At 41.9% G+C, this 16,695-nt stretch overlaps 1 protein-coding gene and 1 pseudogene across 2 annotated transcripts in view; one reads left to right on the top strand and one right to left on the bottom strand.

Annotated features, from left to right (window-relative positions):
* DTD1 (D-aminoacyl-tRNA deacylase 1) overlaps positions 1-16,695 on the bottom strand; it is a 226,215-nt gene that overhangs the window by 79,779 nt on the left and 129,741 nt on the right. The window lies entirely within an intron of this gene.
* Positions 4,756-9,304, top strand: LOC126067798 (phosphatidylethanolamine-binding protein 1-like; annotated as a pseudogene).

The raw sequence follows: 16,695 nt of genomic DNA, 5'->3' as shown, positions 1-16,695 counted from the left end.
TTTAGAGAAGGAATAAATTAACAAACAGGGGGAAAAGATAATCTGTCAGCTCCCCTAAGCTGGGAACTTAGGGCAGAAACAGCTCCTTTGCCTAGGCACAGGCATAAGCAGTCCATGGACATTGAATGCCTTTCACCCCTGCATAGGCCTATGTGAGCCCATTTCAACAGCATGGGCTCTCAGTAGTACCGTACAACAGGGTATATACCTGAAGCCTAACTTCAATTGTTTCAGCTACAAGGTGGAGAGGCAGGTTCCTGATGTTTGATGCCACTCTGCCTATTAAGCGGGGTCCTCACCTACCCACGTCAGGGGCCTGAGGACTGGTGGCTTCACTCATACAACTTATCCACCCTCGACAGGGGTGCAACAGTATGTGGTGCCTCCCAGTCCATACAGCCAACTGCACTGGGTGCCCAAAGGCCACCTACCTATGCACTCTAGGGAAAAGGGACATACTTTCCTCACAGACAGGGGCGGTTGTCAGTACCCTGCCATGTGCAGCACATGACCCCCTACTGCACCCAGATACCTGTGCCTACACCAAGCACCCCTGCTCATCTAAGACCGCAGGTGAGAGCCTGCACCACACACTTGGTAACCGACTACCTGGGACAACTGGGCCGAATCCATACAAGAAAAATAAACGGACTCCTGGGCTCATATACCTAGTAACAGCTCTAACCACCTGGTCACGGGACGTTAAAGCTTCAAAGGTGCCAATAATCAAACTAGCTCACTGAAGCAGCCTATTTGGGCATATCAAAACGAGAAGCTAGGACACAGTAAGAAAATAAAATAAATAAATATAATAACTTATTGATAACTCGGAGACAACAGTCAATACCAAACCACATAAAGAGGCAGACCATGATGGCTTCAACGAGCTCCCAAACAAAGATTCAAGAAATCTTCCAGATGAAGATAACTTCCTGGAACTACCAGAGGCAGAACACAAAAGATAAATATATAGAACTCTTCAAGAGATCAGGAATGAGATCAGGCAAAACGCAGAACAAGCCAGAACACACAGACAGCGTTAGAGGAACTTAAGAAGATCAGAAAAGAGCATAATGACAAACTAAATAGGCTGCAAGAATCCACAGAGAGATAACAAACAGAAATTCAGAATATTAACAACAAAATTTCAGAATTAGCTCAGCAGAAAGTCATAGGAGCAGAATTGAGGCAATGGAAGTCAGAATTAGTGAGACTGAAGATAAAGCACTTGACACCAACATATTTGAGGAAAAATCAGATAAAAGAATTTAAAAAGGTGAAGAAACCGTAAGAATCATGTGGGGTTCTATCAAGATAAATAACCTAAGAGTGATTCGAGTACCAGAACAGGGAGGTATAACAGAAAATACAGAGAGAACTGTTGAAGATTTGATGGCAAAAAACTTCCCTGATATCGAGAAGATATCTATCCAAGATGCTCATCTAACTCCACACAAGGAAGACCCCAAAAGAAAGTCACCAGGATATATTATAATCAAGCTTGCCAAAACCAAAGATAAACAGAAAATTTTAAGAGCAGCTAGGGATAAACAAAAAGTCACCTACAAAGTAGAGTCAATAAGACTAACCTCTGACTACTCTGCAGAAACCATGCAGGCAAGAAGGCTATGGGAGGACATATATAAAGCCTTGAAGGGAAAAAATGGCCAGCCAAGAATTGTATACCCAGCAAAACTGTCTCTCAAATATGAAGGCAAAATTGGGACATTTCCAGATAAACAGAAATTTAAGGAATATGCAAAAAACAAACCAAAATTACAAGGAATGCTAAAGGGAGTTCTCTGTTTAGAAAATCAGTAACATCAGGTAACAACTCAAGACTAGAATGCAGGACACAGCAACCAGGCATCAAACCAGATAGGGAAATCACAAAAATGAATCAAAGCTAAAACGCTCAAAACAGGGAAACAGAAACGTCATTATGTAAAAGATGACAACATTAAATCAAAAAAGAAGCACTAAAAAATATAGTCATAGGTCTTCCATATAGAGGGGAAGTCAAGGCAATATAAAGAAATAAAAGATTGGTTTACGCTTAGAAAAAGAAGGGTAAATATTAAGGTAACCACAAAGGAAACTAACAATCCTTCAAATCAAAATAAAAAAGAAGAAAAACATAAAGACTCACCAAATACAAAAGCAACAACAATGAAAAAAAGGAAAAGATAATATTTTGCTACTCGGCACAGAAAATTAAGTGGAAAAAGAAACTGTCAAAAACACACAAAAAAAAAGACATCCAAATGACAACACTAAACTCATACCTATCAATAATTATCATGAATGTAAATGGACTAAATGCTCCGATAGAGAGACAGATAGTGGCAAACTGGATTAAAAAAACCACTATCCGTCTATATGCTGCCTACAAGAGACAAACCTTAAAGACACAAACTAAAACTCAAAGGACAGAAAAAATATATATCAAGCAAACAACAATCAGAAAAGAGCAGTATTGGCAATATTAATTTCTGACAAAACAGACTTTAAAGACAAATCCATCACAAAGGATAAGGAAGGACACTATATAATGATTAAAGGGTCAATACACCAGGAGGATATAACCATAATAAATATTTACCCACCCAACAACAGGGCTCCAAAATATATAAAACAAACTCTAACAGCACTGAAAAGAGAGATGGATAGCTCCACAAAAATAGTAGGAGACTTCAACATACCACTTTTGGTGAAGGACAGGACATCCAGAAAGAAGCTCAATAAAGATACAGAAGATCTAAATGCCACAATCAACCAACTTGACTGCAAAGACATATATAGAACATTCCACCCAACAGCAGACAAGTATACTTTCTTTTCCAACGCACATGGAACATTCTCCAGAATAGACCACGTATTCGGTCATAAAGCAGGCCTAAGAGAATCCAAAACACTGAAATATTACAAAGCATCTTTCTGACCATAAAGCCACAAAAGTAGAAATCAATAACCGAGAAAGCAAGGGAAAAAAATCAACTATATGGAAACTGAACAAAACCTTGGTCAAAAACTACCAGGTTACAGAAGAAATTAAGCACAGAATACATAAATTCATAGAATCGAATGAGAATGAAAACACTTCCAGAACCTTTGGGACACAGCAAAAGCAGTGCTCAGAAGTCAATTTATATCAATAAATGCACACATCCCAAAAGAAGAAAGGCCCCAAATCAAATAATTATCCCTACAACTCGAACAAATACAAAGAGAGCAGCAAAAGAAGCCCTCTGGCACCAGAAGAAAGCAAATTAAGAAAGTATGGTTCACCTACGAGCACAATAACTCTTTTCTAGACACTACTGGAACACATTACTCACTTGTCATGAATGTCCTCACTAATCTGTGCCATGTCTGTTACCCCACAGGACCCCAGATCTAGTGTGGGCACACCTGCTTTGGCTGCAGGTTGGCATGACCTGGAGAGATGGGGAGAAGACAAGCAAGTTATCAGGGAAACACAGAACCTCTGCAGATACCTTCTTCCTGAGACCCTCCAGGTTGTAACCCCACTCTTCTCCATCTGTACATACAAGACTGTCCTCGACAGGGGACCCATCCGGCTCAAGACATGCAGCTCCAAGTGGAGGTCAAGACACACACAGGCAGCAAGCAGACAGGCAGATTCTGGGTCCCACACTCCTCTCCCTCCTGGAGAACTCTTCTACAAAGACTCATGAGTAGAGATGTGCACTTTACATGGAAGGCAACGGAAGTGAGCAGAAATACTGAAAGAGCCGCCATAAAAGTGCTGTCAAAATAGAAGTCTACAAAGTGTAACATTTAAAGCACAGATTTTACCAAGGAGCTTCCTCTTTGGTCAGCGAGTCATTTCTCATGGATGTATCTAAGACTCTCCGGCAATGGGCCAGCTCTATGAGGCTGGCTGGACCTTAACGCCACAGCTCCTTACCCCAGAAAGACCTCCTCCCTTTCCCCTGCCTCCAGCTCAAGCTGCTTCTTAGCTTCTAAACCATTTTTATTTTATAAAAGGTTAGAACAATACTAGTGTTAATTTATTTAATAGAGAGTGCTAAAGACCAGGCTATACAAACACTCTTTGCTCTGAGTACTCACCACTGCTCTATTAGGCTGGTTCTAAGAGCTCCGCTGATAAGATGGAAGAAAACGAGGCTCAGAGAGGTTAAGCGACTAACCACAACACTAAATTTCTTTGCACTAATCATTTTCCCTTTTGTAAAACACACTACTCATTATCTTCCTTCCCTGCTGGGGACAGTACCCTGCATCCCCAGGGAGAAGCAAGCACGGGAGTACTGAACACTTAGCAGGTGGGAATTTCCAGTTAAGCTTCTACGCTTTCTTCCTCACATACACTGTGGCCCTGTGAGGGCCAGGGCCTTCTCCTTCTTGTTCCCTACAGCGTGCCTGTGGTCAGAATGGTCTGACAAGGAGATGATACTCAGCAAATACCTGCTGAGTGGATGAATAAAACTCATTCCAGAAATGTCTATCGCAGCACTGCCCATTAGAACCTACCATGATGATGGAGATGTCCAATACAGTAAGCAGCCACTAGACACATGTGGCTGTTCGGTACTTGAAATGCAGCCAGTACAATGAAGGAACTAAAATTTTAATTTAAAAAAATTAAAATTTACATGGCTACAAGTGGTAGGTGCCTCCCATGGTGGACAGTGCAGGCCTGACTATGCTAATTTCTAAGATTACCCTGCCCCTTTGCAGATGACACCTCAGGCCTCTGCTCCAGGCACTATGCCTGCACAGGCCCACATCTACAGTAACGCCATGCTAGCACTGCACACCCGTAAGTGTTAATATGGCTACTTTGAAGGTGTTTAGTTAAGGAACAGGGGACTAAGGGAGTATCAAATAAGCATGATTCATTCTGAAAACACAACTTCTGGATTACAACAAAAGCTGGAGGAAACAACAGTGTCATTCATGAATCATTTTCTCTTCATTGACATAAATGAGTCATGAGAACAAATGCCACTCTCCCCCACACACTTACCAACTACCAAAAGAAAAAGTAACTAAAGGTCAATAAGAAAAGCAAAGAATAATTCTGTTCCCAAAGTTACCAGTTATCAAAAAATCTGAGTCATGGTTACCTAGGTCAAATTAAAAGCAGAAAGGATTATTCGGCATCCATGTTATCTTCCTAGGAAATGTTCAAATGCACAACTAGCACGTACCAACTTAAAATAATTCAGAATTTGAAATGTTTTAAGAAGAAAGAGTGCTGATCAATTCGTGGACAGCTGTGCAGGAGGGCTGTCGGGGTGATTTTATAGAAGTAAACATGACTCTAAGCCTATGGCACAGACTGCTAAGAGCCAAGGTTTGGAGCCAATGCTGTCTCTTCCAAACATTCAGTGGAGCTCCTCCTGATGCTAACCTGGCTGGCCCTGCCTCAAACACTTCCCTTTGAGCCACTGACCTACACGGACAACCAGATCAAGGTTCAGCAGAGCATCTGTCCTCTCTCCTAAACAATCCTACCCCCAAATCAAGGCCTGCCCTAGTCCTGGTAAAACCAGTTAGTCTCGTGATAGAGGCAGGATAGGGTGTCCTCTTCTTCCACTGAACCAAACCAGCTGCCTTTGAGTCAACAGGACTCACGGAAACCCCATGTGTATCAGAGCAGAACTGTGCTTCACAGGGTTTTCAACAGCTGATTTTTTGGAAGTAGACCACCAAACCTGAGGCACCTCTGGGAAGACTCAAACCACCAAGCTTTCAATTACCAGTTGAGCTTGTTAACCATTTGCACCACCCAGGGACTCCCTTCTTCTACTCACTTGGCCCAAACGCTGCAAAGGAAATGTATTCCTGCTAGCAAATGGCCAAAAGAAGCACAGATGCAGAGCTTATACCAAACCCCAGTGCCGTTGAGTCGATTTCAACTCATAGCGACCCTATAGGCCAGAGTAGAACTGCCCCATAGAGTTTCCGAGGAGCGCCTGGTGGATTCGAACTGCCAACTCTTTGGTTAGCAGCCGTAGCACTTAATCACTATGCCACCAGGGTTTCCGCAGAGCTTATAGATGGTATAAATGATCCACATGCCAGTAACTTTACAAAGTTAGAAAGAAACCATTTCATCACCTCCATCAGTTTCGAACAGAGCATCACGATGATCTCCTTTTCTTAGGAGTCATGTTAATATTCAATTACACATGAAAGAGAGAAACCTCCTCCACTAAAGTCCTTGCAATGGCCAACTGTATACACTAATGAAAGAACAAACTAGAAAAGGGTATGCCTTACACGTCTCTGGTATACAATGAGTACTAAATAAGAGTATGCTCTTCTATGCATTTCACTCTGTGCCTTAAATTACAAACACAGTATTAATTTCTGACATAGGCACACCCTCTTCTGCCTCTGCTCTTGGCACTGACACCAAAAGACAAGTGGCAACCTAAAAGCTGGCTTCAAATTGCACCTGGTGTGAGATGCTGCCACTAGTGGGGGCAATCCACCCGGGTGCAGGCAACAAGGTGCTGCATTGTCCAGCCCTGCGTTGTCCAGGTAGCCCCTAACCAGATGTGGTTCTTTGAATTTAAACTTAATAAGCTTAAATTTTAAGTTGCATGGTTGCACTAGCCACATTTAAAGTGCTTGTTCGTCACATGTGGTTAGTGACTAATGTACTAAAAAAAACCCCATACTGGACAGTGCAAATTAGAACACTTCCATCATCACAGAAAACTCTATTGTACAATGCTGCTCCAGGTAGTTTAAAAATAATAATAAAATGTACTAAAAGTCATTTTGGCTTTTATTGTCACCATGCAATGGCAATGCTAAACAAAATCAGTAATAAAGTACTCCTCCCAGCCCCCATCATCTCCCATCCCCCATCACGCCACTGTTCCCAAGTGATGGTCTGAAGGCCCAGATAAACCTGCCTAGTGATGGGCAAACTAAAATCTCAGCTGCATCACTACACAACAGAATGCTGAAAATGAAAAAACATTAATGAGTATTTCACTCCCCTTTTCCATCTCTAAAAGGTACCTGGAAGAAAGTCTACAGCTTAGTCTATAAAAATCAGGAGAGAAAACCTATGCAAGAACTTATAATTATTAAACTGTGTATAACCCCTACAAACTGTACATAATATACCATAAAAAAATTAAAAAAAGAAACCAACAGGGTGAGCAGCTCCAAGTCAGTACTGCCAGGCTGGCCTTGGCTTCACTTGGTGCTGCGCTCCCGCTGTCCACCCTCTTGGCCTGCAGTACTCATGGACCTCAACAAATGGGCCCTGAACCTGTGGGAAGCAGACGAATGCCACAGCAACCTGTACAGGTCAAATACACTGGAGCGAAGGTCAGTGAGCGGAACACAGTGCTGCCACCACCCATGTGAAGAACCGCCCCACCAGTATTACATGGGATGGCCTATACCTTTGTCCTGACAGACCTGGGGATGGTCCCAGCAGGAAGGGCTGCAAATACAGGGAATGGCACCATTTTCTTTCTTTCTTTTTTTTATTGTGCTTTAAGTGAAAGTTTACAGTTCAAATTAGTTTCTCATACAAAAATTTATACACACATTGTTATATAAATTACAATTATTTAGTTGCTATCCCTATAATGTGACAGCGCACTCCTTCTTTCCACCCCGGATTTCCCGTGTCCATTCAACCAGCTTCTGTCCCTTCCTGCCTCCTCATCTCACCTCCAGATAGGGGCTCCCCATTTAGTCTCATGTATTCACTTGAGTTAAGAAGCACACTCTTCATAAGTATTGTTTTATGTCCTATAGTCCAGTCAAATCTTTGTCTGAAGAGTTGGCTTCAGGAATGGTTTCAGTTCTGGACTAACAGAGAGTCAGGGGGCCATGTATTCCGGGGTCCTTCCAGTCTCAGTCAGACCATTAAGTCTGGTATTTTTACTAGAATTTGAGTTCTGCACCCCGCTTTTCTCCTGCTCTGTCAGGGTCTCTCTGTTGTGTTCCCTGTCAGGGCAGTCATTGGTGGTAGCCAGGCACCATCTAATTCTTCCGGTCTCAGGCTGATGGAGTCTCTGGTTTACGCAGACCTTTCCATCTCTTGGGCTCACATTTTCCTTGTGTCTTTGGTATTCGTCATTCTCCTTTGCTCCAGGTGGATGAAGACCAATGGATGCCTTTTAGATGGGTGCTCACTAGCTTTTAAGACTCCAGATGCCACTCACCAAAGCGGGATGCAGAACATTTTCTTAATAAACTTTGTTATGCCAACTGACCTAGATGTCCCCTATAACCATGGTCCCCAGACCCCTGTCCCTGCTACTCTCTCCCTTGAAGTGTTTTGTTGTATTCAGGAAACTTCTTGGCTTTTGGTTTAGTCTAGTTGTGCTGACTTCCCCTGTATTGTGTGTTGTCCTTCCTTTCACCTAAGATAATGCTTGTCCACTCTGTAGTTAGTGAATACCCCACTCTCTCCCTCCTCACCCTCATAAACATCAAAGAATGTTTTCTTCTATGTTTAAACCTTTTCTTGAGTTCTTACAGTAGTGGTCTCATATAGTATTTGTCCTTTTGTGACTGACTAATTTCACTCAGCATAATGCCTTCCAGATTCATCCATGTTATGAGATGTTTTGCAGATTCATCACTGTTCTTTATCGTTGCATAATATTCCATTGTGTGAATACACCACAATTTGTTTATCCATTCATCTGTTGATGGGCACCTTGGTTGCTTCCACCTTTTTGCTATTGTGAACAGTGCTGCAATGAACATGGGTGTGCATATTATCTGTTCCTGTGATGGCTCTTATTTCTCTAGGACATATTCTAAGCAGTGGACTTCTGGATCATACGGTACTTCTATGTCTAGCTTTTTAAGGAAGTACCAAATCGACTTCCAAAATGGTTGTACCATTTTACATTCCCACCAGCAGTTTATAAGTGTACCAGTCTCTCCAAAACCTTGCCAACATTTATTATTATGTGTTTTTTTTTTGGATTATTGCTAGCCTTGCTGGGGGAACAGCACTGTTTTCTGGTGGTCAGCATGAAAGGCAAGGACATCAGCGGTGGTACGGTCCCCTCTGATGAGGTGGGCTCTGAGCCTCCCAAGAGCATAGTCCTCCACTGCTGCACCTGGATGGTTTACAAGCAGGACAGGCCACTGAAGTGTGACGAGCCCATTCTGAAAAACCAATCTGGAGACCACTGTGGCAAATTCATAGTGGCATTTTTCCATAAAAAGTACGAGCTCAAGCCCCTGACTGCCGGCACATTTTACCAGGCTGAATGGGATGACTGTGTGCCCCAAACTCTGCGAGCAGCTGTCAGGGAAGTAGGGAGAAGCTGGGAAACACAAACCGTCCAGAGGCCCTGGCAGTGCTGTAGAATTCAGTGATACATGTGGATTCCTCCTCTTTCACACTCCCACTCTCACAGGTGAGACCTTCAGACAGCAGTTTAGGTGACTTTTCCTGCAGTCCATCCTAATTCTAGAAGGCCACACACCCCAGCTTATGGTTTTGATTGAATCTGAACTCAATTTTGAGAAACAGTTTGGTACCATGATGGGTCACCAAATTGTTAGTATTAAAAAACAACAACAACAAAAAAAACCATTGCTGTCCAATTGATTTTTGACTCATAGCGACTCTATAGGACAGAGTAGAACTGCCCCATGGGGTTTCCAAGGAATACCTGGTGGATTTGAATTTCTGACCTTTTGGTTAACAGCTGAACGCTTAACAACCACGCCACCAGAGTTCCACTATAAAAATAGCAACCCAGAATTTAAAGAGGAAAAAATTGCATGTAGAAAGGCCAAGTCTACAGTAACAGAGTAAAGCATTAATGACTCTTTAAGGAAAGGTCATGTGTTGAGGCCTGGCCATCTAGACAAGCAGCAGTGCTAGGTGAGAGGTTATCAAGAAGCCTTAAACAGTGCCTGTTAAACTGATCACTCTTCACTGGTATAAGAGAAGCTAATCTGAAGTTGCTGAACTTTGCATTAATTTCACTGTTAGCTTAGAGTTGAATAAAACTAAAAATGAAAACAAAGTAGAAAAAAAAAAAATGAGGAGAGGGCAAATAACACGAGCAAATGATTTTCCACCTATTAGGTGTACCTGTGCATAGAGAAGAGAGAATTGGCCAATCTGGCCCCAGGGCTCTAATGCCATGGTTGTGTCCAGTTCCCAAGTACAGGCCTAAAATAGAACCCAACTGTGTTCCTCTGGACATGACTGGAGGAAATGGACAGAGGAGAGCTATTCAGTTCTCTGTGACAGTCCATGCATTAAACATCAACATGCCTACAGTCTTTTTCCTAACAGAAATATTAAAAATGCACACAGTGTTTCTAATTTCAGTTCCCATAATGGCCTACAACGCTTTCACACGGTTCTGAATTTTTCAGCTCCCATTCGGTCAACCTCTCCTGACTGCTGCTAGCTCCACCTGCACAAGGTATGTCCCTCACCTGGCCCAAGTGACAGCAAGTGACAGGGCCGACTTCCTTGACACTGAGCACAATGCTCTACAGGCGTTTCCTCCCAGGAACACATGTGGCCCAATTAAACACCTTCCTAAAGAAGGAATCTTTGCTCAGATAATTTCTGCAAACACATCACAGTAACAGACCAAACACTAGAAAATAAAATGATAGCAGGCAACAAAATTAGCACTCAGTGATCCAGTTTAGTAAGGCAGATTGTTCCAGAGAGGTAACCTTCCAGAGACCCAAGGCTTATTTAACCATCTGAGCCATGCAAACAACTTTTCTCTCAACCGCTAACCTAAAGGTGGCAGTTCAAACCCACCCAGTAGCACGGTGGAAGAAAGTCCTGGCAAATTGTTTCTGTGAAGATTAGCAAAAAATAAAAAAACCAAATCTGTTGCCACCGAGTCTATTCTGACTCATAGTAACCCTACAGGACAGAGTAGACATGCCCCATAGAGTTTCCAAGGAGCAGCTGGTGGATTTGAACTGCCAACCTTTTGTTTAGCAGCCGAACGCTTAAGCAATGTGCCACCAGGGCTCCCCACAAAGATTACAGTGAAGAAAACCCTACACAGCAGCTCTACTTCGTAACACATGGGGTCGCCACGAGTTGGAATCGACTCAGCAGCAATAGTTTTTAAAGAACATGATCTATTTCCCTGCTATTACTCGAGAATCCCCCCGAAGGGCCCTGTTCCCTCCCCCTTAGGGCCTCAGCACATACTGCTCCTTCTCCCCGGAATGCTGTTCCTGGCCCCCTTCAGCTCCGTAACGCCCTCATTCTTCAGCTCAACCTCACTGCCTCAGGGAAGCTTTCCCGGCACCCCAGTTCCACATTCTCATGACATCTTGTACCTATCCTTCATGGCCCTTATCATGGTTTATAACTGCATATTTATTGTACGATTATTTGAAGAACATCTGCCCCATCCCCGCGAGACTGAAGGACTGTGTCAGTTTTGCTCATCATTATAACTTCAGCTTCAAATGTAAGCGGTCAGGTACACGAGTTTCATTTACTCATAGGGATATTCTATTTCTCTCCCTTTGAAACCGGTCCCTGGCATTAGATCACTCTTTTAGTAAATAGCCCTTTGCCTAAAGATACAAACATCTAACTGAACAACCTCCAAAGCCGAACAAAATGACACGATGGCACCTTGCTTAAAGATTAAGGAGACAGATGTCCAAACAGCCTCTGCAAACACATTTTCTCAAATGTTGGAAATCTATCATCTTCATTACTGTCAAAACACCATGAACCCCATCATTTAAACGCTGTATTTTATGTATTACAAGCTTAAAGAAATCAGCCACATTAAATAAGATCTCCGATATAATCTCCTTATAAGCTTCCAGCTAAACCTCAGCCTCAAACATTTTGGTGGCAACTCTCACCTACCAAAAAGCATCTGTGTGCAATGGATCACTTTCGTGTGGCCTTTCTCGCCATGGTTTTCTAACTCCTACCCAAGTGACTGGGTGGGTCTATGCAGATAGGGTAATTGTGGGTCACCAAAGGGACTGGCCAGTTTTCCCATCCCACTGGGCTTGAGAGGAGCCATCCCAGAGGTGGGAGAGAGAGGATTCTACTACCACCAAGGAAGAACAACCAGGAGCGGACAACATGTCCTTTGGGCCCAGGATTCCTGAGCTAAGAACTTGCTGGAACCGGGAGACAGAGAGAGAAAGAGCTATAACACTGAAGACAGTGAGAAGCAGTAGCAGAGACCCAGAGGCATAGAATCGATGGCAGGAGATACTGGCAGGAAAGGGCGTACAGTGGGGTGCCTCTGGGCACTTACTGGCAAGGGCTAAGAGCTTTGTAACACTTGACTGAGCAGTGCAGAGGCTGAGGGCCAGAGAGGCATGCCTGCGAGCACATCTGTGAAGACAATAACCCAATGGAAGAACTGTATCCTGAGTGTTCCTGAACCTGAATTGTAACCTGTTACTTCCCTAATAAACCCCATAATCGTGAGTATTGTCTGTGAGTTCTGTGGCCACCGTAATGAATTATCGAACCCAGAAGAGAAGTAGAAAGTACCATGGGAGGGATGGTTAGTGTCAGAATTGGTAAAGATGGTGGAAAAAGGAGGCATGTCTGAACTTCGCCTCATAGGAATTAGCCTTGGGCTATTACCTTGATTCACCTCCACCCTGGTGATGTTAGAGGAGGTCAGACATTGCCCCCTCACTGTTTTTATAGCCTTTATGAGTTGTATGTGGCCCAGTTGATTATGTCTGTTATCAACTGTAGTTTACGTGTTCTTCCTCCTGTCAATTAGACAGGTCAGTGTTACATACGGCTCATACTAGAGAGGGTAACTGTTTTAAACTGCATTTTTAATATCTGTTCTTCAAAGGGAGTACCTTAAGTTCCAAGACTCCTTAGAAAAATAAAGACAAAAGTGGTAAATTAAAATCACTACCACAGTTTGGTATATATACTTAGACCTCCCAGCCTATAATAAGATGGGAGACAGCAAAGTTAGGGCAAGTAATTTTCATGTGCTTTAAAACAGAGCCTCATTCCATACTGCGAACAAACAGGCTCCTAATGCTTTCGATAATGGTGACTGCCCAACAGCACTCCCCACAAATACAGTTCCCATAGCAACTGTGGTCAGGCCAACATGTCTTTTCAGATACAATCACAAAAAATGTAAATCAAGAAACATGCTTTCACAACTCAAAAGTTCAGTCTAAAGAAACCCGGAAACTAGTTGCTGGCTCACTCAGGGACCTGCTTGAAGATGGGCTCATTACCAGTTTAACTCTGACCTTGAATTCGACATTTCTTTAGTATTAAAAGAGTACTCACTGACTTAATGCCTGGGATCTCACTAGCTTTTCCTTCCATTCCTCATAAGCGTCTTATGATGACAAGACCAACCACAGATAAAAGAGCACTGCCAGAAAGCCAAGGTACAGGACACTGAGAACAAGACCTGTATCTGCTAGAGTTTATAGTTTCCCAGCCCAAAATATACTGAAAATAGATAAACAAAGTCAATTCTGTCTCAATTAACCAGGGTAAACAGAGAAGAGAGAAGAAAGCAGAGCTGGTGATGCAGTTGGTGGAACGGGCGGTGACAAGCGAATGGACAGGACAGACATGGAGAGCGGAAGAAAATAAACATGGGATTAAAAACGGTAGATTACTGCCTTCCTGACAGAGCCCTGGTGGCATGGTGGTTAAGAGCTACAGCTGCTAACTGAAAGGTCAACAGTTCGAATCCACCAACTGGTCCTTGAGAACCTTACAGGATAGTCCTACTCTATTCTATAGGATCGCTGTGAGTTGGAATCGACTTGACAACTTTTTTTTTCTTTTGAGAAAAAGCAGTCCACCTGGGCAACTTCCTCTCGACATCAGGCATTTATATACTACCCACTTTGAATCCCGAACTTTTATTTCTGATTTACTTTCCAATCTCTTCTTCAGAATAGAACATACTTACAATATGGTCTCATTTGTAATAAAGTTTCAAAATAGAAACTCCTTGAAAGGTACTATAATGAGTTTACAGAAAACAGTAAGTTTCACAATTCTAGGTATTTTATCTCCAATTAGATGTGGGGAAAAGTTAGCAGTGGGTTAACTCTGAAAAGCTCAAGTTCCAAAGAAAGAATAATTTCTGGACCATAAAGCTGAATGACCAAAGGGAGCTGTTAAAAGTCCATCCTTCATCTAGAAGTCTCTTAAATTCCATCCTATTTCCACTCATCCAGGGTGACCTGGTATGAAGACAGCTGGCTAAGAGGTGGATCAGGCCCTCCTCTCCAGGCCCCTTCAATCCAGAGTCTGGCAGTATCACAATCCTCAGATACACAAGCAGCCGTCCACTTGTGTGGTGGTCCATTCTGGTCCTGCTGGTGTTCACAGCACCTCTTGGTTTCAATTCTTCCCCAGCCTTTCTTTTCTACTTCTACTCATAAGACTCTCATACCATCTTGAAATTTCAGGAAACCTGCATTTATAATTTATTCCACAAGAGACTAAAGAACCATTAAGCGTAGTGTTACAGAAGCCAGCCCTTCTCTTTCCCTCAGGAAACACATTTAAGAAGATCACACTCGTGTGTCCATTAAAGACAGTTAAGGTTAAATTTTTCAGAAACAGCATCTCCATTTCTCAAATTACTGCTTAAGATTAATGTAGGGTAGCTGCTTCTGAATTTTGCCTTTGTTTTTTAGATGTATTTGGACAAGAGTCTGATAGTCTAAGGAAAGAGGGGAAAACAGAGGGAAGCTAGGATCTGGCTCTCTGACTCAACTTCCTTGTTCTCTGTCCTTTCCATCAGTAAAAGCAAAAGAGTCTCCTTTGAGATGTGAAGAGAACTTAACAACACAGTTATGTGTGGGAGGTTCTGGATGCTCTGGAAAGTAAAACGTCTTCACTAAGCAATATTTCTAAGCACCCAAAGTATGGGGGACTGAGCTAAATACAGACCTTGTAAAAATCACTCATTGAGGCAGATTTCCACCACATGCAACAGCAATGGGTCTACTCAGCAAAGAGTAGACCCTTTGTGTGTCCAGTATTCTTAAATGATAGAAAACAGCTCAGAGAAGGGGGAAAAATAAAGTAACTCAGAGCAACTCTTCAATGAAATGCTCCCTAGATCGGAAAAGAAGTAAAATTATACTGCTCGCAGATGACATGATCCTACACAATAGAAAATTCCAAAAAGTCTACAAGAAAGCTTCTAGAGCTAATAAAGAGATTTAGCAAAGTTGCAGGGTACAAGGTCAACAAACAAAGATCAGTTGGGTTTCTATACACCAACAACGAGAAATCTGAAAGCTAAAATTAGAGAAACAATTCCATATATAACAGCAACTAAGTGAATAAAACAACTAGGAATAAATTTACCCAGAGAAGTGAAGGATTTTAGTATAAAACATTGTCGAAAGAGATTAAAGAACACTTAATAAATGCAAAGATCTTCCATGTTTGTGGATTAGAAGACTTAATTTTGTTAAGATGTCAATACTACTGAAAGTGATCTATAGATTCAACACAATCCCCACCAAAATTTCAACAGCCTTCTCTACAGAAATGGAAAAATCAATCCTCAATTTTATATGGGATGGCAAGAGGCCCCGAACAGCAAAGCAATGTTGAAAGAGAAGAACATAGTAAGAGGAATCACCTTTCCAGATTTTAAAACATGTTATATAGCTACACTAATCAAACAGCCTGGTACTGGTATAACAACAGACACATAGACAATGCAATAGAACCGAGGGTCCAGATATAAAGATACACATCTATGTTCAATTGATTTTTGACAAGGGTGCTAGGTCCATTTGATGGGGAAACAGGAGCTTTTTCAATCAATGGTGTCAGGAAAATTAGATTTCCACATGCAGAAAAATGAAACAGGACCCATGCCTCACACCATAAACAGAAACAAATTAAAAATGGACAAAGGTTCTAAAAGTGCAAACTAAACCATAAAATTTTATAAGAAAATGCAGGGGCAACACTCTCGGGCCTAGCTTTTAACAATGGATTATCTAATAATAAAAGCACAAAAAAAAACTTTTGTTCATCAAAAGACTTTACCAAAAAAAGTGAAAAAACAAGCTACCAACTGAGAGAATATCTTCAGAAATCATATATCCAATAAGAATCTAATAACCAAAACATACATAAAACTTGGACAGCTTAAAAACAAAAAGACAAATAACCCAATCCAAAAACGGGTAGACATTTCATCAAATAGGACATTCAAGTTGTCAACAAAAACATAAAAAGATGCTCAACATCACTGGCAATCAGAGAGATGCAAATCAAAACCACAATGAGATACCATTTAACTCCCATTAGGTTTTTTTTTTAGGATAGCTAAGATAAAAAATAACAGATGGGAAAATTGCAACCCTTAACCATCCCTAGCGGGAATACAAATGACACAGCAGCCATTGCGGAAAACAGTATGGTGGTTCCTCAAAAAACTAAAACTAAAAATAGAACTGTTATATGATCCAGCAATTTCTTTTCTAGATATATACCTAAAGACTTGAAAGCACAGACTCAGAGGCCTATATACCAATGTTCACTGCAGCACTATTCACAATAGTCAAAAGGTGAAAACAACCTAAATGCCCATCAATGAACGAATGGATAAACAAAATGTGTACATACAAATAATGGAATACTACTCAGCCAGTAGGAGAAAAGAAATCTTGATACACGATACAATAAGGACAGAGCTTGAA

This window comes from Elephas maximus, chromosome 25, assembly GCF_024166365.1.
Source record: "Elephas maximus indicus isolate mEleMax1 chromosome 25, mEleMax1 primary haplotype, whole genome shotgun sequence".
In the NCBI taxonomy this organism is placed as follows: Eukaryota; Metazoa; Chordata; class Mammalia; order Proboscidea; family Elephantidae; genus Elephas; species Elephas maximus.
This window is presented reverse-complemented; position numbering and strand designations above follow the sequence as displayed.